Genomic DNA, 21,803 nt, shown 5'->3' with positions numbered 1-21,803 from the left:
CGGTCCTGTACTCCTTTCAACTGCCATTTGAAAACCTCCCACATGTCAGATGTTGATTTGCCTTCAAACATCCGCCCCCAATCTATGTTCTTCAGTTCCCGCCTAATATTGTTATAATTAGCCTTCCCCCAATTTAGCACATTCATCCTCGGACCACTCTTATCCTTGTCCACCAGTACTTTAAAACTTACTGAATTGTGGTCACTGTTACCGAAATGCTCCCCTACTGAAACATCTACCACCTGGCCGGGCTCATTCCCCAATACCAGGTCCAGTACCGCCCCTTCCCTAGTTGGACTGTCTACATATTGTTTTAAGAAGCCCTCCTGGATGCTCCTTACAAACTCCGCCCCGTCTACGCCCCTGGCACTAAGTGAGTCCCAGTCAATATTGGGACTCCCATCACCACAACCCTGTTGTTTTTACTCTTTTCCAAAATCTGTCTACCTATCTGCTCCTCTATCTCCCGCTGGCTGTTGGGAGGCCTGTAGTATGCCCCCAACATTGTGACTGCACCCTTCTTATTCCTGATCTCTACCCATATAGCCTCACTGCCCTCTGAGGTGTCCTCTCGCAGTACAGCTGTGATATTCTCCCGAACAAGTAGCGCAACTCCACCTCCCCTTTTACATCCCCCTCTATCCCGCCTGAAACATCTAAATCCTGGAACGTTTAGCTGCCAATCCTGCCCTTCCCTCAACCAGGTCTCTGTAATGGCAACAACATCATAGTTCCAAGTACTAATCCAAGCTCTAAGTTCATCTACCTTACCCGTAATGCTCCTTGCATTAAAACATATGCACTTCAGGCCACCAGACCCGCTGTGTTCAGCAACTTCTCCCTGTCTGCTCTGCCTCAGAGCCACACTGTCCCTATTCCCTAGTTCTCCCTCAATGCTCTCACCTTCTGACCTATTGCTCCCGTGCCCACAAGTACTTTGGAGAGCAGTTGTGGTGCAGGCACCTGATGAAGGATGTCCTGTCGGTGTAAATTTTCAGAGATAAGGTAATCTTGCAACACTTAAAAATATATATATTTATTAAAACTTTTAACATTTTATTTTTTAAAATTTCAAAACAAACTGCATTATCACATGTATCAAAAATTACAAATAACAGTAACAGGAGCCCCAATAACAGAAATGCAACCCAAACAATAACCCCCCCCCCCCCCCCCAACCACTGCTAACTGTGACCAGATCTTTGAAGTGCCAAATAAATGGCCACCATCTACGATAGAACCCATTGCTTGACTCCCTCACCATGAGCTTTTGAGGTACAAGAATTCCATCAAATCATCCAGCTATTCTGCTGCACTGGGTGGCGTCGCCTGTCTCCCACCCAACAATATACTTCGCTAGGTCAATAGCAATGTGAATACAAAAGCATCCACCCTTGCCCCCATCCTCCACTCCGATTGGTCCGGCACCCCGAATATGGTAACTAACGGACAGGGCTCTAAGTCAACTTTCAGGATTGCCGATATGGTGCTGAAAAAGGACCCCCAAAAACCCGCCAGCTTGGGACAGGGCCACAACATGTGCATGTGATGAGCAGGCCCTCTCGAGTACCGCTCATACTTATCCTTGAATCAAAGCTTGCAATTCACACTCATCTTGTCTTGATTGATTGATTTGATTTATTGTCACATGTACTGAAGTATCGAAGTACAGTGAAAAGTATTTTTCTGTGGCCGAGGGGACGTACACAGTACATACACAGTAGACAAAAAGAATAATCAACAGAGAACATTGACAAATGGTACATCGACAAACAGTGATTGGTTACAGTGCGGAACAAGGGGCCAAAGAAAGCAAATACATGAGCAAGAGCAGCATAGGGCGTCGTGAATAGTGTTCTTACAGGGAACAGATCACTCCGAGGGGGAGTCGTTGAGGAGTCTTGTAGCTGTGGGGAAGAAGCTGTTCCTATGTCTGGATGTGCGGGTCTTCAGACTTCTGTACCTTCTACCTGATGGAAGGGTCTGGAAGAAGGCAATGCCTGGGTGGGAGGGGTCTCTGATAATGCTGTCTGCTGTCCTGAGGCAGCGGGAGGTGTATACAGAATCAATGTGGGGGCGGCAAGCTTGTGTGATGCGTTGGGCTGAGTTCACCACACTCTGCAGTTTCTTGCGATCTTGGACAGAGCAGTTGCAATACCAGTCTGGGATGCAGCCGGAAAGGATGCTCTCTATCGCACATCTGTAGAAGTTTGTGAGAGTCGATGCAGACTTGCCAAATTTCTTTAGCTTCTGTAGAAAGTAGAGATGTTGTTGGGCTTTCTTGACTGTTGCATCAACGTGAGTGGACCAGGACAGACTTTTGGTGATGGTGACCCCCAGGAACTTAAAACTATCGACCATCTCCACTTCGGAGCCATTGATGCAGGCGGGAGTATGTGTCGTGCTACGCTTCCTTGGGTCACTGTCTGTGAGTCTGCATGTTCTCCTCGTACCTGTGTGGGTTTCCTCCGGGTGTTCCGGTTTCTTCCCACAAGTCCTAAAAGACTTCTGAACTCTCCCTCGGTGTACCCGAACAGGCGCCGGAATGTGGCGACTGGGGAATTTTCACAGTAACTCCATTGCAGTGCTGCTGCAAACTTACTTGTGACATTAATAAAGGTGGTGGTTGTTGTTTTTATTATTATCTCCCCTTCACCGGAGGATGGCTGGAGGAAGTTATTCACCAGAGCTCAAGGAGGACATAAGGCTTGGAATCCAGTAGCTGCCACAGAAGCACTGGCTGCCATGCACGTGGCCCTCAAAAGCGGAGAGACAACTAGAGGTCGAGGGAAGCACAGTCAGGGAGCTAGAAACGGCCTCTATGGACCAGAATGACCAAATCGTTGCCCTGGAGGCAGAAATAGCAAGGTTGGTGGCGACCCAGGGGAATCGTAAAGGGAAGATGGAGAACAAAGAGAACTAGTCGAGGCACCAGAACCTCTGAATAGTGGGACAGCCGGAGGCAACTGAAGACAGGAATGCCATAGACTACTTGGCCCAGATGCTGGGAAACCTGATGAGAGGGGATAGCTTCCCCAGCCCACGAGAGATAGACAAGGCAGACAGGTCGCTCTGGCCAAAACCCACGGCCAGGGAACAGTCGAGGGCAATAATTGCGAAGATGCACCGGAGCCAAGACCGGGAGAGAATCTGAGATGGGCTAGGCAGATGAGAACGTGCAAACGGGAGGGACACCAGATACGAATATATCAGAACTTTGGGGCACACCTGACCAAGTGCTGGGCCAAATTCAACAGGGCACAGGCAACCCCGTTCAAGAGTGGGGTGAGGTTTGGGAGGCTGCACCCAGCTAATCTATGGGTTACCTTCCAGGCCAAGGAGCACTATTTTTCAGTCCCTGCAGAAGCGGACAAATTCGACCAAAAGAAGGGTCTGGGAAAGCAGCAACAGAAACAGGTGACGACGTCACCCTGAGTGACTGAAAGACATTTTGCACCGGACTGTAACGTCTTGCTCTGAAATCCGAAAGCTAAGGCATGGAAAAGAGGGAGAAAGGACAGTGGGGTGCTGTAAAAAGGGAGAAAGAGGGGAAAGGGAACGAAAAACAGCGGGTGAGGGAAAGGCTCAGACTCACCCCCTGGGGCGGGGGGGGGGGGGGGGGGGGGGGGGGGGGGGGGGGGGGCCCGAGTGCAACCACACTCGCGGGAAAACTACCACCAGTAGGTATGTGCGAGGAGTGGGGGATGGACAGAGAGGTAGAAAGGGGGGAAGCGGGTGTGGGGAGGGCACTGGTAGAAGGGGGGGATGGGAAAGTGCAGGACCATTGGGGGAACAAGGGCTCTCGGCTGACGACAACAGACAATACATTGCAACAGCGAACAAGATGGCGCCATAAGCATCCACTTTGGAGGGTCTCCAAAAATAAGGGAAACCCCAGAGTGCAGGGGCTCACCCGCATAGCGTACACATCGTTGCCGCCATGTTGGGTGGCCCCTGGACAAAGGGAAACCCCGGAGTGCAGGGGCCCGGCCTTATGTGAGTACGGTGATCACGACCAGTTTGGATGGTCCCCTAACATAGGGAAACCCCGGAGTTTAGGGGCTCATCCACAAGGTAAGTATGGTTGATCCCGCAAGGGATGGGGGAACACGGGACAAAAAAAAAAAAATCCCCATCAAAATAGGCACCTTGAATGGCGGGACTTAATGGACCAGTGAGAAGATCCAGAGTCTTCGCCCACCTGAAAAGTATGAAAGCCGACATAGTCTTCCCCAAGAGACACACTTGCGGGAAAAGAACAGACTGCAGGTGAGAAGGGGCTGGGTGGGACAGGCGTACCACTCTTGCTACAGGACGAGAAATAGAGGGATAGCCGTACTGCTCAGTAAGAGGATGGTGTTTACTGTGACAAGGAAAGTTATGGTCACGGGGGGATGGTACATCATGGAGGGGCACCAGTGGTCCTGGTTAACGTGTATGTGCCCAACTGGGATGACACGGAGTTTATAAAGAAGACCATGGCGGAAATTCTCGACAGAGAGACACATCGACTTATCATGAGAAGGCATTTCAACTGCGCACAGGACCCACGGACAGACAGGTTGAACCCCAAAACAGGGAAGACCTCCAGCATGGCGAAAGAACTCAGCACATTTATGGAGCAGATGGGGGCAATGGACCCATGGAGGTTCACATACCTATACACATTGGCTTCTTTGTAGCGAGGGCACTCCCAAACTTGTATAACTGGTGGAGTATCTTGTTTACATTTGGTAGGACTGTGTTTTAAAAGTGGGGAAGGCGGCACCTCTTCAATTCCCTTCATTTGTAATCTTTGAGTGGAAACAAAAGTAGTGTCAAAAGTGGAGATGGGTTCCTGTAACCTGGAGCACTGATGCCTCAGGCAATTGTACAGGATGCTTCTACTTAAGAGCAAATAAAAAGCTGACGAACCTTTTGCAGGGTGCCAGGGAGAAACATTCCGTTACAGTTTTCAACCCAGACAAAAAATAATGGAGTAAATGAACAAAGATAAGTAGGAGTAGGTCAGTTTTAGCTTGCTCAGATCTAAATATAGAACCTAACCAGCTCACTCTTCTTTTCCCTGACCCACCGCATAAACAAATATTGGGGGCAGTACATAATAATTGTTTATATGTATTTACTGATCCTTTGTTCTAGCTGGCAAAGTTTCTCCTTTCTCTAACCGTCATCTGTGGATCAATATGATGGCTTGTCACAATGCACAGTTCTGCAGGGATGTGTAGGAAATGTCGGTTTCCATCTTGGGCACTTTTGATGCTGTCTACATTGAGCATTACTCAATTTCAGGGGTTGCTATATATACTTATGTGAAAGTTAACTTTCTCAGAATAATTTATTGGCTGAAAATGAAGAAGTTGGCTTTCACATATTTTCGAGGGGTTGTCCCATTGTCTCATTATTACAAAGTTGTTAAGTTGGAGACTGATCTCATCAACCCCACATCCAAAAATTGCACAGGAAGAGCCAAAAAGTGTTTTTATTGAATTTTTATGTATAAATTAATAAGAACCTCCATGGACACTGACATTAATTTACACAATAGCAAAAGCAATATGTACAAATTTATACAATTTTTCTACTTTTCATGGCCAGTTGACTTTACTAACACTTTCCTCCAACTTTGCTCACTGTTTCACTGGCTGGCATGTAAAGAGTCTTATCCATGTTCCCAATGCAAGCCAATCTGCATTTGTTCTTTTGTTGATGCTTGATTATAAACCATTGAAATATGTCTGTCACCAAGTTCTGCCGGGAAATGCTGGTTTTCTATCGTAGCACAAAATTGTTTCTCTTCATAAACCTGATGCATTTCCAGGGCTGGTTTTGGAATCTGCAATGCCTAATTTTCATACTAGTGATTTTCACTGATGTAGTTTGCAACTTCTTTTTCCAACTGCAGCCGCATGCTGGACTTTCCTCTGTTTGCACGTTTTTTTTGGGTATCTGTTCAAGCTTTCTCCCAGTCTCTAACATTCTTTGTCGATATCTTAAATTCTTTAGATGCTGTTCATTTATTTATCTGCTCTGCAATCTGTGACTGAACTTGAACTGGGCTGCGTATCTGTTGTTCGTTCTTGATGTCATGCCATATTAGAGAGTAAGATTGGCGAGAATGCAGCACCACCACTGAGATGATAGCTTGATGTCATATGTTGACATATGTGCAGATACGAGGAATTGAACAGTGCCTTTTGATGGTGTGCTATTCTATTAATGAGTAGGTTTGCATCAGGACGAGTGTGACTTCAGTGGTAAGTAGGTGATAAGTACAGACTTGGGAGTTTTGTAGCAAAGTCGGGGGTCGACTTATACATGAGATAAATGAAAAATTAATGATTTTTTAACCAAAGGTTGGGGGTTGACTTTTACTTGAGCTATAAATGGTACTTCCAGTATGTTACTTGAGTATATATAGCAACCTCCTACTCTCCGACTCAGCAATAGAAAAGAAAAATCTTAGGATTAATTATTCTGCTTTATCACATCTGTCAGCTTACTCGAAAGTGCCTCACATCCTGTTAATTATTTTTTGAAATCACTGTTAAGCGGGTAAATGCGGGGGCGGCATGGTGGCGCAGTGGTGAGCACTGCTGCCTCCCGGTGCCGAGGACCCGGGTTCGATCCCGGCCCTGGGTCACTGTCCGTGTGAAGTTTGCACGTTCTCCCCATGTCTGCGTGGGTCTCACCCTCACAACCCAAAGGTGTACTGGCTAGGTGGATTGGCCACGCTAAATTGCCCCTTAATTGTTTTTTTTTTCAATGGATAAATGTTAGTCAATTTACATACTGCAAAGTTCCACAAACAGCAATACAGATAAACAGCAATACAGATAAACAGCTAGTTCGCGTATTTGTCAGCATCTGATTGAATGGCGATCTACCAGGGCTGAAACATTTTGCTATTGTTTTCCCTTCTTGTATAGAAGAGTTTTTAATCCACTGAAAAGTATGAGAGCACACATCATGTGATTAGTATACTTTCATCCAGAACATGCGGCCTATGTTGATCTCCAGTTAGTATTTGACTGAGCGCATAAACTTCCCCTTTGGACAACATTATGCATTCTTGAGATCCCTGGGAAATTCATACAATTGTCTTTATATTCTGGCACTAACAGCTTGGTGAGAATTAGATGAATTTCCAGTCAACTCTGGTTTCAGTCAAGGATGTTATTGTTTGATGATTCCAGATTCTTTTGATTTAGATTCTAGAAAGAAGGACTAACAAAACCCACCAAGCAATGCTCTTTGCACACTGCAATCAGATGAGCACCTTTGCAAAGGTGAAGACAGGTATGTTGGTCAGGATATCTGGGAAAATTCCATGTGTTCCAGTACTTACAATGCGATCATTTAAATTGGAATAGTCAGATGGAATTTACAGTACAGCATTCCCAGGACTGCATCAAAATGCCTAGATTATTCTGGGAGCAGGGTTTGAACACTCAATCTTTTCATTTGGAGATAAGTATTATCAACTGAATCAGGGTGCACTTTAGATTGTGGACGATTGTAGCCTTCCTTTGTTTGGCTGTCCTCCAGCAATCTGCTATGCCTGCTGGAACAGGCTTTTATATACAATGCTGGAAATGGCATTCAGACTATGCTGGTGCTGTTTATGGCTGTCTCGGCTGAATTAAACCTGTTTAACAAACTGCTTCTTTCCTGTATGATCCAATGTTGAAATCCTTATTTCAAATAATTCTGTAATTCTCTGTCTGTTAACTTGAACCTCTTGGAGTAGTATTCATCTCTTCAGTTTATCTGAACTAACCTATCCAATACTCTTTGCCAATGCATAAATTAGCCAGAAAATAACTATACAACACCATATTACCATATGCACTGCAAGGATTCAAGGAGGTGGCTCACCACGACCTTCTTGAGAACAAAATTGGGGGTGGGCAATAAATCCAGGTTTGCCAGCAGCTCCCAGATTCCATGAATTATATTTCACAAGATCATTATTTGAAAAACCTGATTACTGAGTTATCACTTGCACAGAATTATATTTGCATATTGGTAAATGAGTGTTGTAGGCAGTAGATTCATATGTAACTATAATAACCAGAATTCTTTCATCTGAAATGTTGCAGGTGGATTATCGCTTTTGTCAAGTGCAAGCATTTTTCATTTTGGCAGCTTTCATTCTCTTTCTAGCCACTTTCTAGTACCTCACTCAACTGACCATTCTTGTGTCAAGAAATAACCTGGAAACGAATCGGTTCAGCATTCTCTTTCCACCCGTATCCAAAACAAATTTAAAGCCAGTTCTGAAATATGCATAGATTAGTTTACTGATAAACCAGTATGTGGGAGGACAGGACAAGGACAACATAAGTAGGGCAGCATGGTAGTACAAGTGGATAGCACTGTGGCTTCACAGTGCCAGGGTCCCAGGGTCGATTCCCCGCTAGGTCACTGTCTGTGCGGAGTCTGCACGTTTTCCCTGTGTCTGCGTCGGTTTCCTCCGGGTGCTCCAATTTCCTCCCACAGTCCAAAGACTTGCAGGTTAGGTGGTGGATTGGCCATGATAAATTGTCCTTAGTGACCAAAAAAAGATTAGGAGGGGTTATTGGGTTACAGAAATAGGGTGGAAGTGAGGGCTTAAGTTGGTCGGTGCAGACTCGATGGGCCAAATGGCCTCCACTGTATGTTCTATGTAAGTAGTGAGCAGGAGACCGCAGAAAATCAAAGGCAGTCCAAATGGAAGTACACCAAATGCCTCGAATAAAATCATGAGTGTCTGTGAAGCAGTGAGCACTGAAGTTGGTCCTTTTTTCCATAGTGCATGTCTGCATAAGAGGATACAGATATGAAAACTGTTGAAATGTTTTAAGTATGTATGGAAGATCAATTTGTTGCAAGCAGAACTGATGTTCATCATGCTTTTTCACAGGTCATGTTTGAATCTATCTTGTCATTTCTTGTACACCCTTTTATATTGACCAGGCATTCCCAAGAAATTCAGTTCAATCATTGAATAGGTTTCTGTCGTTCTTGTACTTCGAGCAAAATGGAGGGGAAAAAAGGAAATTGTGTATGTTTGAGGTGATTTATATTTGGTGAAGAACATGGACTAATAATCCAGAGACCCAGGTTCAAATCCCACCATGGCAGATGGTGAAATTTAAATTCAATAAAAATTTGTAATTATTAGTCTAATAATGACCGTAAAACCATTATCAATTGTTTTAAAAACTCATCTATTAACCCCCTCTAGGGAAGGAAACCTGCGATCCTTACCTAGCCTGGCCTACATGTGACTCCAGGTCCACAGCAATGTGGTTGACAGTTAAAAGCCCTCTGAAGTGGCTCAGCAGCCACTCGTCGCAGCCACTGGGGCTCCCTGCGTCGCAGCCACCGGGGCTCCCTGCGTCTGTCACTGAGGCTCCCTGCGTCTCAGTCACTGGGGCTCCCCGCGCCGCCGTCACTGGGGCTCCCCGCGCCGCCATCACTGGGGCTCCCCGCGTCGCCGTCACTGGGGCTCCCCGCGTCGCCGTCACTGGGGCTCCCCGCGCCGCTGTCACTGGGGCTCCCCGCGCCGCTGTCACTGGGGCTCCCCGCGCCGCTGTCACTGGGGCTCCCCGCGCCGCTGTCACTGGGGCTCCCCGCGCCGCTGTCACTGGGGCTCCCCGCGCCGCTGTCACTGGGGCTCCCCGCGCCGCCGTCACTGGGGTTCCCCCTCTGCTCTTCTCCTCTCTCTCGCTCCTTTTTCTCTTTCTCTGTCTCTCGCTCCTTTTTCTCTTTCTCTCTCTCTCGCTCCTTTTTCTCTTTCTCTCTCTCTCGCTCCTTTTTCTCTTCCCCCAAGCCCAGTCATTGGGGCTCCTCCCTCCCCGCCAGTCATCGGAGCTCACCGCCATCGGCAGTGGCCCCCCCCCCCCCCCAACCACACATAAGCATATGAAGAACTCTCACCAGAGTCACCTGGCATTGCCAAGATGCATTGCCCCGCCTTGTCCGTCAACCCCTGGGGTCTACAGTCACCTCTGTGCCCCCAGCGGGGGGGGGATGAAAAGGATAAGCCGTAAGTGGATGTATATGTGTAACACCACTTAATTACATTAAAAAGTATTCAAATTCATGGAGATCAGGTTCATGCTGGTCGTCTCACTGGGGTAGGAGCCTTGAACCAAGATGTCACCAGCCAAATCCCATTTTGCCTCCTCAAGATTTATTGACCATAATGCGAATTGTGCCCACAGCGAATGAGGCCACTGGATCTTGGCCATTATTTTTTTTTTAAAACATTTTATATTGTTCAACCTCTGTCTAAATGGATATTCACGTTTTGACTGCATACTGCAGCATATTCCACTTACTCTACTTCCCACTGGCTACACTGGTCCAGATTTAGAACATAGAAGTGAGTCATTTAACTTTTTCCTATTTTTAGATTTTGACTATTGTTTATGACTAATATAAATCAGTCCATCAGTTAGGTTAGCACTGTTCCCTTGAGTAATGTGTGTTCAGAGATTGTGTATCTAGTCCCTTTTGAATTATATGAGTAAGTCTTTTTAAAATATGTACACCGATGATTGAATGTCCTGTGGTATTGTACACATTTTGTCGGAGGAAAGGTACATGCTTTGCTGTGTCTGTTGTAACAGGCCAAATAGTGGGAGGGTCTGGGTGCCTTACACAGCAGTGCCACTGATGGTAGGAGGAATAGTAAGCATTATCTGTTATTTCAGGAACGGCTTAGGCCTTTCGTCTCTTCAATGAGATCATGGCTTTACCCGTAATCCCTTAATGTTATGTGTTGTACTGAGATGAACTCACCATGTGAATTCCCAGCAAGCGGTCATTATTGAACAACTTTCAATTATGCAGTATTCACCAGGTATGCAAATGCACCTTATCTCATTACACCTACAGTCCAAAGATGTGCAAGTTAGGTGGATTGGCCAAGCTAAATTGCCACTTAGTGCCCCAAGTTTGGGTGGGTAATGGGGATAGGGTGGGTGAGTGGGCCTGGTGGGGTGCTCTTTCAGAGGGTTGGTGCAGATCGATGGGCCGAATGGCGTCCTTTTGCACTGTCAGCAATCTAATCTACTCTAATCACTTGCTTCTCATCACCTCAGTTTTTCTTCAAATAAATCACCATGTATTTGCTCCCATAGTTTTCTTATGTTTGACCATGGAATGAAAGGCGCCTTGGTTGGATCATTTCTCATTCTGAGACATGCTTCACAACTTTTCCAAATCTCTTTCTATGGATACCATAAATGGCTTCTTGCTGCTTTCATATGGACTGTATTCCTGTGTGCGCTTGATGAAGTTTCTCCAACAATCTCTCTCTAAACCTTGGTGAAATACTGACTCTCCAGCCCCATGGAGGCAACTTTGATCTGCCTCAGTTCATAGAATCTATAGCACGGAGACAGGCCCTTTGTCCCAAACTGGTCAATGTCGACCAAAAGGCCCATCTAAGCTAACCTCTTTTGCCTTCATTTGGCCTATATCCCTCTAAACCTTTCCTATCCATGTATCTGTTAAAATGCCTTAAAATGTTGTCGATGTCCCTGCCTCAACCACTTCCTCCGGCAGCTCATTCCACATAAGTACCACCCTCTGTGTAAAAAAAAAAGAAAAAAAAGTTGCTCCTCATGTTCCCATTAATTCTTTCCCCTCTTAACTTAAACCTGTCTTCTAGTTCTCGATTCCCCAACCCTGGGAAAAACTCTGAGTGCATTCACCCTATCCATGCCCCGCATGATCTTATACACCTCTATAAGATCACCGCTCAGACTCCTACGCCCAAGGAAAAAAGTCCTAGCCTGTCCAATCTCTCCCTTACTAGTCCAGTGACAATACCACTGCCACCACCTGCATTTTTAAATTTAACCATGTGTCTTAAATTATTTTCACGTTATCTAAGAATTAGTAAGTGACTCAATTACTGCTCAGTGAACATACTTTATAAATAATGTTTTTACTCTTTCGTGGGATGTGAGTGGCACTGGCAAGGCCAGCATTTGTTGCCATTTCAGCGGGCAGTTAAGAGTCAACCACATTGTTGTGGGTCTGGAGTTACAACAGACTTCCTTCCCTAAAGGACATTAGAGAAACAAATGTTTTTTTGTGACAATTGATGATAGTGGTCATGGTCTCCATCATTAGCTTTATATTCCAAATTTTAAAAATATTCATTTAATTTAAATTCCACCAGCTGACTTGGTGGAATTTGAACCCATGTCCCTGGGATATTAGCCTTGACCTCTAGATTACCAGTCCATTGACAACGTCACTACACCATTGTTTTCCTCAAAGATCTTGACAACTCTTTTGATTGGGAAAACAAAATCCTCTAGTTCTTTGCCTGTTATTTTAAACGTATGGCCTTTGGTTACTGATACTCTTCCCAGAGGATACAGTGCAACTAATGAGAAACTAGCAAAACATCAAATAATTTTAAATAATCTGCCCTGCCATCTTTAAAGATTTGTGCATATACTCATCCAGGCCTCTCTGTTCTCTCCCTCTTCTCTCCCCCCCCCCCCCCCCCCCCCCCCCAAACCATCGCCAAAAAAGGTACCTTTAAATTTATATTGCTATTCCCCATGTTCCTGTCAAAGTCCATTACTTCAAACTTGCCTGTATAAAATTGCATTGTGGTTCTGTGCATTTCACCAGGTTATGTCCTCCTGAAGGCTGCCACTATCCTCTTCACTATTTACCATCTTAGTTTTGTACCATTCGCAAACTTAGCAATTGTACATCTTGTACCATATCAAAGTCCAGGTCTTTTATGTAGAACATACAGAACCGATGATCTTGCTTCCTGGGGGAATACCACTGTATACTTCTCCTCGGTCAGAAAAACATCTGTTTAACACTACATTCTGCTTATCATAGTCTCATTAATTCAATGCGTTTCTATTTCTTTATTTATACATTAAGAGTACCCAGTTATTTTTTTCCCAATTAAGGGGCAGTTTAGCATGGCCAACCCACCTACCCTGCACATCTTTGGGTTGTGGGGGTGAGACCCACGCAGACACGGATAGGACAGGTAAACTCCACACGGACAGTGACCTGGGGCCGGGAACAAACCCGGGTCCTCAGTGGCGTGAGGCAGCAGTGCTACCCACTGCGCCTCCAGGCTGGCCTTGTTTCTATTTCTAAATGCGTTTGTTCTGTGGTATCATCAACCCCCTCGTCCACATTAAAGAACCCAGTCAGACACAATTTACCTTTAAACAAACCCCTGGTTGTCTTGTTTTTTATTATCCTGTGCTTCTAGTATCTGTTCTACTAATATCGTTTATCATAAGCAGGAAACCTCTTTTGCTGGTCTGTGTTATTTATAATTTCTGTTTCATGTCTTAATCTTTGTTGTTCCTGCCTCATACATGCACAATTCCAGGCTTTTCTGTATCCAACCTAATCTTCACTCTACTCATTCACCCTACTATCCCTACTTCTCATATGTTAGCTGGCAGCCTGTATTCATCCTGCTTTGTACCCTGCTGCTTACCCACTGTAACACTTTGTTGTATGTTCCCTCCTCCCCACCATAAATTAGCTTTTCTCCAGGATGAACATTCTTCATTGTGCCCATCCAGGCCACTTGCCCTCCTGAAAAATGCTCTTAGACATCTCTGAATTTGATGAGCATTGTAGAAATGCAAGTTATTGATGTTGGCAATGTTGAATTTGGCTCCCTTCGGAGCTGCTAATGGCAGGCGATTTTTTTCTTGCTGTAAGGTGCAACAAAGAAGGAATAATAACATTTGTTAAATAAACTTACTGGTACCAATTTGCTACCACACCCCAAGTTAATAGTGGTTCTTGCTTCATTTGCTGCATAATAACTATAAATATGTGAGTAAATTCATACCGTATGGTTAAAGGAGGGCAATGTTTACCAGTTCATTCACTAGAGTAGCATTTTCCGTTACCTTATTTCTGTGGCTTGCAAATTCACATGTTTCTATAGACTTGCATGGAAATCACTTTTGAAATACGAATGTCTTTTCTTTTTAAAAACATTTTTTAGAGTAGCCAATTATTTTTTTCCAATTAAGGGGCAAATTAATGTGGCCAAGCCGCCTACCCGGCTCCTAGTTTTGGTTTATGGGAGTCAGACCCATGCAGACACAGGGAGAATGTGCAAACTCCACATGGACAGTAACCCGGGGCAGGATCGAACCCGGCTCCTCGGCACCACGAAGCAGCAGTGCTAACCACTGCACCGCCCTGCTGCCCTCACAAATATGTGGTGGTGCAGTCCTGTATAGCTGTACCTCTTGTTGGGCCAACATGAGATTTGATTGGCCTCGGAGTACTTCTGTTCCCGCCGAAGGGATGAAGGAAAGAGCATATGAAATAAAACTGGAGTAGATGGTGCAATGATCTTTTTGGAATCAGCACTAATTTCTATAGTTTGAAACAGTTTGTGGCACTGGAGAGAGATTTTGTATGAGTGTTCAAAAGGTTGTTACATTTTGATTCAAAGAACAAGACTTAGTATTTGAGGAGAATTCTCGAAGTTTCAACATCTTCACTGACTTATGTTTATTAAAAGGCAAGAATATAAAATTAGACTGTTTTACAATTGTGAACTGAAACGAATTAGTACATCCCACGCCAAATTGTTGCCCTCTTCATAAAATAGCATACAAACAAACATAAAGCAGCATACAAACTGAAATAAAAACAGAAGGTGTTGGAAGTTGGAAATACTGAGCAGGTTTGGCAGCATTTATGGAAAGAGAAGCATTTAAAGTTTCGAGTTGAATATGGCTCTTCAAAACAAATTGAAATTATGAAAACTGTTAAGCTTTCTTCGTTAAGGGCTCTAAGACTTCCTACTTAAAAATCACAGTACTGAAAACTGTTTGTATGTGCAAACTATAACATTTTGCACTGTTCTGCAAGTATTAACTGTCATGATATCCAGACAAGCAGCTAATGGACACAGAGAACACAACATGACCAATAAGCAGGCAGGACACTCGGGTGGGATCTGACTAAAAGACACGAGTCACTCACACTCCACCTCTTTCCACTGATGAACATCTAGAGAGTCAGTCAAGGGTGTTGTTACAATCTCACACCTCCACTACGTAGCTAAGCTAGTCTGGTTCTGTCAGACAGAATAACCACACTTAAGTTAGCAGAGAGTCAAACTCACAGAACTGTGCTATTAGTTCAATAAACCTGATTGAACTAACTTCAAGGTCTGGAGTATCTATGCTGCATCCAATTGCAGTCAGTGTTAGACCAGTGTACCTAACACGATATGATACCAGGAGACTACTAACCTAAGGTGGCTTACCTCAGTCCGTTCCGTGATGACCAGCAACTGTATCCCGGCACCATGGAGAAGATTCAGGCTCCTCACCAGCTCAGAACCTCCGGAAATCCCAGTGCCAACTGGCAGACATTCAAGCAAAAGTTTCTGCTGTACATCGCAGCCTCAGACCTCGAGGGTGCATCTGATGCAAGAAAGATCATGCTTCTCCTCTCAACAGCGGGCGATCAAGCCATCGAACTCTTCAACTCGTTTTAACTTCACCGAAGGCCAGGACAAGACAAAGTTTCAGACCATCCTGGACAAGTCCGATAGTCACTGTGAAGTGGACACCAATGAAATCTTCGAGCGCTACATAACAAATAACGTCTTCAAGGTAAAGATGAATCTTTCAGTGCCTTCTTAACTAACCTCTGCCTGCTAGCGCTGTCCTGCAACTTTGGTGATATTGCTGACTCCATGATCAGAGACCAAATTGTGTTTGGCGTTACTCTGATCCTCTTGAGAGAGCAGCTCTTAAAAATCAAGCATATGACCCTGCCAGTCACGATTGAAACATGTACAGTGCATGAGCACGCAAAACATCGGTATGTCCAATACAAATCGTCTGAAAATGAGAAACTTGCCTCCCACGAGACAGAGTGTGCAGGCCATCACCCGGATGCAGCGCCTCAGCATTGAAGACAGCGGCCATTTTGCACGCTTTTCCCGGGGCCCCACGCATGCGCGATGCGAACGGGATAACGAAGTGGCTGACACCCACACTGCGCAGGTGCAGACGTCTGCCGACTGCACTGCGCATGTGCGACGACGTACACCACGTCACAACGCCAATGTCATGACGTGCCCGAACTGTGGCAACGCCTACTTAAAGGGACACTGCCCTGCAAGAGGCAGGCGATGTTTAAACTGCGGGATGCCTGGACACTTATGCAGCTTTGTGCAGGTCTGCACCACCAGTCAGAGGCCAGCGCTCCCAATTCCGACGACGGCGCGTCCAGAATGTGCAACGACGATTTTAGGATTCTGATCCTGGCAGTACAATGGATCCAGAGGACGAGTGCCTGGAGTCCGCCTACCGAGTGGGCATCATTACCACACGTGAACATGCCACACCTAACTCATCTCGCATTCAGTACATCCTCGCTGGGGATTCGGAGGAAGAATGACGTGTGGTGATGCAGGTCAACCGCTGTTCCATCCAGTTCAAGCTGGACACAGGTGCTTCTGCCAACCTCCTCTCACAGGCAGACTTCAAACTCATCAAGAAGCACCCCAAGGTCCTTCCAGCAGCCTGCCAGCTCCTGGACTATAACGGTAAAGCCATCCTTGCACTGGGGTCCTGCCATCTACTCGTCTCATACCGGAGCACCCATGCACGGCTAAGGTTTGAAATTGTCAAGCCGGACAGGGCATCCCTACTGGGCGCGCGTGCCTGCAAACCTGGTGTAGCGGGTTTATTCAACAACATCCTCCAAATTGGATCTTCAAGCTGCCATTGATGACATCCTCGCTCAGTATCCAGATGTGTTTGACGGGATGGGCACTTTGCCATATCGGTGACCTGTGCATACTGTGACCTGATGCCAAGCCAGTGGTCCATGCACCATGCTGGGTCCCAGCTCCGCTGAAGGAGCGCCTGAAGGAACAGCTCAAGGAGCTGCAGCAGCAGGGGATCATTTCCAGGGTAACTGAACCGACTGACTGGGTCAGCTCGATGGTGGTGGTTAAAAAACCCTCTGGAGACCTGCGCATCTGCATTGATCCCAAGGATCTCAACCAGAATATAATGCGTGAACACTACCCCCATCCCGAAGCGGGAGGACCTCACCAGTGAGATGGCACACGCAAGGTTTTTCACAAAGTTAGATGCGTCACATGGATTCTGGCAAATCCAGCTGAATGAGTCCAGCAGAAGTCTCTGCACCTTCAACACACCGTTTGGCAGTTACTGCTATAACTGTATGCCGTTCGGCATTGTCTCAGCATCGGAGCTATTTCATCGCATCACGGAGCAGATGATGGAGGGCATCGAAAAGGTTTGTGTGTATGTGGACGACGTCACCATATGGTCCATGACTCTTGAGCATGTTTCCCTTCTCCAGCAGGTAATCCGCCGTGTCCACGCCAATGGCCTGAAGCTGAACAGGGCCAAATGTTGCTTTGACATGACGACACTCAAGTTCCTAGGAGACCAGATCCCTCAGCAGGGCGAGTGCCCCGACACAGACAAGGTCAAGGCCATCGCAGCCATGAAGGTCCCGGACGACAAGAAGGCGCGTTGCGCTTCCTGGGCATGGTCAAATTTCTGGACAAGTTCATCCCAAACATGGCCTCACACACCACGGCCCTACAAAACCTAGTGAAGAAGTCCACTGCCCTCGAGTGGAAGGCGGCCCATCAGGCAGAATGGTTGGAGCTGAAAGCCAAGCTCACCACTGCACCTGTATTGGCATTTTTCGACCCAGACAGGGAAATGAAAATCTCGACAGATGCGAGCCAGGATGGCATCGGTACGGTCCTGCTGCCACGCAATGACACCTTATCCTGGGCACCGGTTGCCTACATATCAAGGGCAATGACGGCCACCGAACAAAGGTCTGCACAAATCGAGAAGGAGTGCCTGGGCCTTCTCACTGGCATTCTCAAGTTTCACGACTATGTCTACGGCCTGCCGACATTCACAGTCGTGACGGATCACAGGCCCCTGGTCCACATTATCCACAAGGACCTTAATGACATGATGCCTCGGTTGCAGCGCATCCTCCTCAAACTCAGAAGGTACGACTTTGACCTGGTCTACACGCCTGGCAAGGAGCTCATCATTGCCGATACACTGTACCGCTCCATCACTGTGTCTAGTGAACCACTGAACGTCATCCGGCAAATTAAGTCACAGGTGCAGCTGTGTGCTAGCACCCTCCTGGCATCTATGAGAAGGTGATTCGTATCCGTGAGGAGACAGCCAAAGACGCCCTCTTGCAGCGTGTTATGCAACACCTAGCCAATGGCTGGCACAAAGGGCAGTGCCCTCAATTTTTCAATGTAAAGCACGACCTGACGGTGGTTGATGGTATCCTCCTCAAACTGGACCGGATTGTAATTCCACACAGTCTGCAGAGCTTGGTGCTCCGCCAAATCCATGAGGGCCACCTGGGTGCGGAAAAGTGCAGACGCAGAGCCAGACAGCCTGTCAACTGGCCAGGCCATCGCGAACATGGTCCTTAACTGTGCGACCTGTCGGGGCAGCACGGTGGCACAGTGGGTTAGCACTGCGGCCTCACGGCGCCGAGGTCCCAGGTTCGTTCCCGGCTCTGGGTCACTGTCCATGTGGAATTTGCACATTATCCCCATGTTTGCGTGGGTTTTGCCCCCACAACCCAAAAATGTGCAAGCTAGGTGGAATGGACACGCTAAATTGCCCCTTAATTGGAAAAAATGAATTGGGTACTGTAAATTTTTATTTCTTAAAAACTGTGCGACCTGTCAACGCTTCCAGCCAGCGCAGAGTAAGGAGACACTTCAGCAGCATGAAATCGAAACCTCTCTGTGGTCCAAGGTTGGCATCGACCTCTTTCATGCAAATGGTCGTTAATCATTGATTATTTTTCCCCATTACCCTGAAGTCGTGAAGCTCTCAGACCTCCCATCTCGGACCGTCATCAATGCCTGTAAGGAGACGTTCTCCAGGCATGGTATCCCACTCACTGTCATGAGTGACAATGGCCCGTGCTTCAGCAGCCATGAATGGTCTCTGTTTGCCCAGTCGTATCAGTTCAAACACGTCACTTCCAGCCCACACTATCCGCAGTCAAACAGAAAAGTTGAGAAAGGGGTGCACATAGTGAAACAGCTCATCTGCAAGGCCACGGATTCTGCGTCTGACATTCACCTTGCGCTGCTTGCGTACAGGGCGACCCCACTGTCCACCGGCATGTCGCCGGCTCAACTCCTGATGAACAGGGACCTGCGAACGACACTTCCAGCCATACACGTGCCCAACCTGGATCACCTCCCGGTGCTGCAGAAGGTGCAGCAACTATGAGACCGGCAAAAACAGGGCTATGATGCTCATGCCACCGATTTGCCCATGTTATCCCCGTCAGACACTGTTTGGGTCAAGATCCCTGATATGGAGGCTGGTCTTCCAGCTGTCATTGTTCGACAGGATGCCCCCCGCTTGTATGTTGTGGTTTTGGCCGATGGTTCTGTTGTGCGACGAAACAGACGGGCACTGCGCAAAGCTGCCTGCCCGCAACCGCTTTCTTCTCCATTTCCTTCTGTTGTTTTGCCACCTCCTGATACCTCGACTTGAGGCCACCAGTCAGGCTTCAATCCTGCCCATCAAGGTGCTGTCGTCCCCACCACCACCACCTCCGGCGGTCGACCAGGATCAGACGCAAGCCACAGAGACTGGACTTATGAACATTTGTTCTGCTGGCCATGTTCTGTGTTCTCTCATTAGACAGCTGTTTTCACATGTACATATGTTCACATCCACTGCATGTATATATGTTAATATTGGCCTATTCTTGTAAACACGTTCACATATGTCATCCAAACATTAATAAAAAAGGAAGATGTCATATGCAGACACACACACAATGATATACAGACAAGCAGCTAATGGACACAGAGAACACATCATGACCAATAAGCAGGCAGGACACTCGGGGGTGGGATCTGACTATAAAAGACACGAGGCACTCACATTCCGCCTCTTTCCACTGATGAACATCTAGAGAGTCAGACAAGGGTGTTGTTACAATCTCACACCTCCACCACGTGGCTAAGAGCTAGTCTGGTTCAGTCAGACAGAGTAACCACACTTAGGTTAGCAGAGAGTCGAACTCACAGTTAACTGTGCTATTAGTTCAATAAACCTGATTGAACTAATTTCGAGGTCTGGAGTATCTTTTTGATCTATGCTGCATCCAGTTGCAGCCAGTGTTATACCAGTGTACCTAACACAACATTAACATTGTCAATTCCCAATCCGGCTGTTAGCTGGTGACATGCTTTGCGATAGGGATATAGAGTATTCCTTTTTAAAAAATAAATTTAGAGTACCCAATTATTTATTTCAAATTAAGGGGTAATTTAGTGTGGCCAATCCGCCTGATATGCACATCTTTGGGTTGTTGGGGTGAAACCCACACTGACACTGAGAATGTGCAAACCTCACACAGACAGTGACCCAGGGCCGGGATCGAACCCGGGTCCTCAGAGCCGTAAGCAGCAGTGCTAACCATTGCACCACCGTGCCGCCCTGGGATATCGAGTATTCCTGTATTAGTGTGCTACTGATTATCATTTACAACTTTCTGCAGTGCATCCTGTAGATTGTATACACTACAGCCACAGTATTCTGGTGGTGGAATGGATGGGTGTTTAAGCTAGTGGATAGGGTACTGAGCAAGGAGGTTGCTTTGTCCTAGTTTCAGCATTTTGCAATGATGCTGCCGTAGTCATCTACGCAAGCAGAGCGTATTCCATCTCAAATGTATCTTGTCTGTTGAAAGATGAAGCAGTTAGGGGAGTCAGGAGATGGGCCACGTGCTGCATAGCATGCACTATCTCTGACCTGCTCTAGTCATCTTATCATTTATGTGGCTGCTCCAGTTGAGGTTCTGACCAATGGTTATGTTAAACTTGTGGTGAGAGATTCGGTGATAATAATAATAATCTTTATTGTCACAATAGGCTTACATTATAACACTGCAATGGAGTTACTGTGAAACGCCCCTAGTCGCCACATTCCGGCACCTGTTCGGGTACACAGAGGGAGAATTGAGAATGTCCAATTCACCTAACAGCAAGTCTTTTGGGACTTGTGGGAGGACACCCGAGCACCCGGAGGAAACCCACACAGATACGGGGAGAACATGCAGACTCCACACAATGACCCAAGTCGGGAATCGAACCTGGGACCCTGGAGCTGTGAAGCAACAGTGCTACCCACTGTGCTACCGTGCTGCCCTATATGATGCTACCATTGAATATCAAGGGGGGGACAATTTCAGTCTGCATCTATAAATTGTGGAAGAGATAAATGCAGTCAAAAGTTGTAACCATTCTAGTAGCACAGGATCAATTTGAAAGACTATTATGTGGGAAGAGACAGCTATAATTGATGCAGATGTGTTGTGTCAGCACATATAGTCTGACTATACTTTAAATTGTAATGGCTGGTATGCTGGTTGAAACAAGCCTGTTAATAGCTGGTTTTCTTCAGCTTCTGGGAGGCAGACATGCTTGACATTTGCACTGATAAACCTTGTTCCCTTATACAACCAGAGAAATTACAACACTGGAGGAGGTCATTTGGTCTATCACACCTGTTGCATACTGGAAATCTGAAACAAAAGTTAAAAGTTTTAGAACTACATGGTTCTGTCAGCATCTGTGATGGGAAAATTCAAAGTAATGTTTTGTGCAGATCATTCCCCATTTCTCAAAAAGGCTCTATACATAAAACATGAACCTTTCTTTCTTCTTTGTTGCTGACAGACCTATGTATCTCCAGCATTTAAAT

The 21,803-nt window shown here is 46.4% G+C and overlaps 1 protein-coding gene across 1 annotated transcript in view; it reads left to right on the top strand.

Annotated features, from left to right (window-relative positions):
* phlpp1 (PH domain and leucine rich repeat protein phosphatase 1) overlaps positions 1-21,803 on the top strand; it is a 265,740-nt gene that overhangs the window by 150,436 nt on the left and 93,501 nt on the right. The gene's annotated exons all lie outside the window — the stretch shown is intronic.

The sequence above is a fragment of the Scyliorhinus torazame genome, chromosome 6 (genome assembly GCF_047496885.1).
Source record: "Scyliorhinus torazame isolate Kashiwa2021f chromosome 6, sScyTor2.1, whole genome shotgun sequence".
In the NCBI taxonomy this organism is placed as follows: domain Eukaryota; kingdom Metazoa; phylum Chordata; class Chondrichthyes; order Carcharhiniformes; family Scyliorhinidae; genus Scyliorhinus; species Scyliorhinus torazame.
This window is presented reverse-complemented; position numbering and strand designations above follow the sequence as displayed.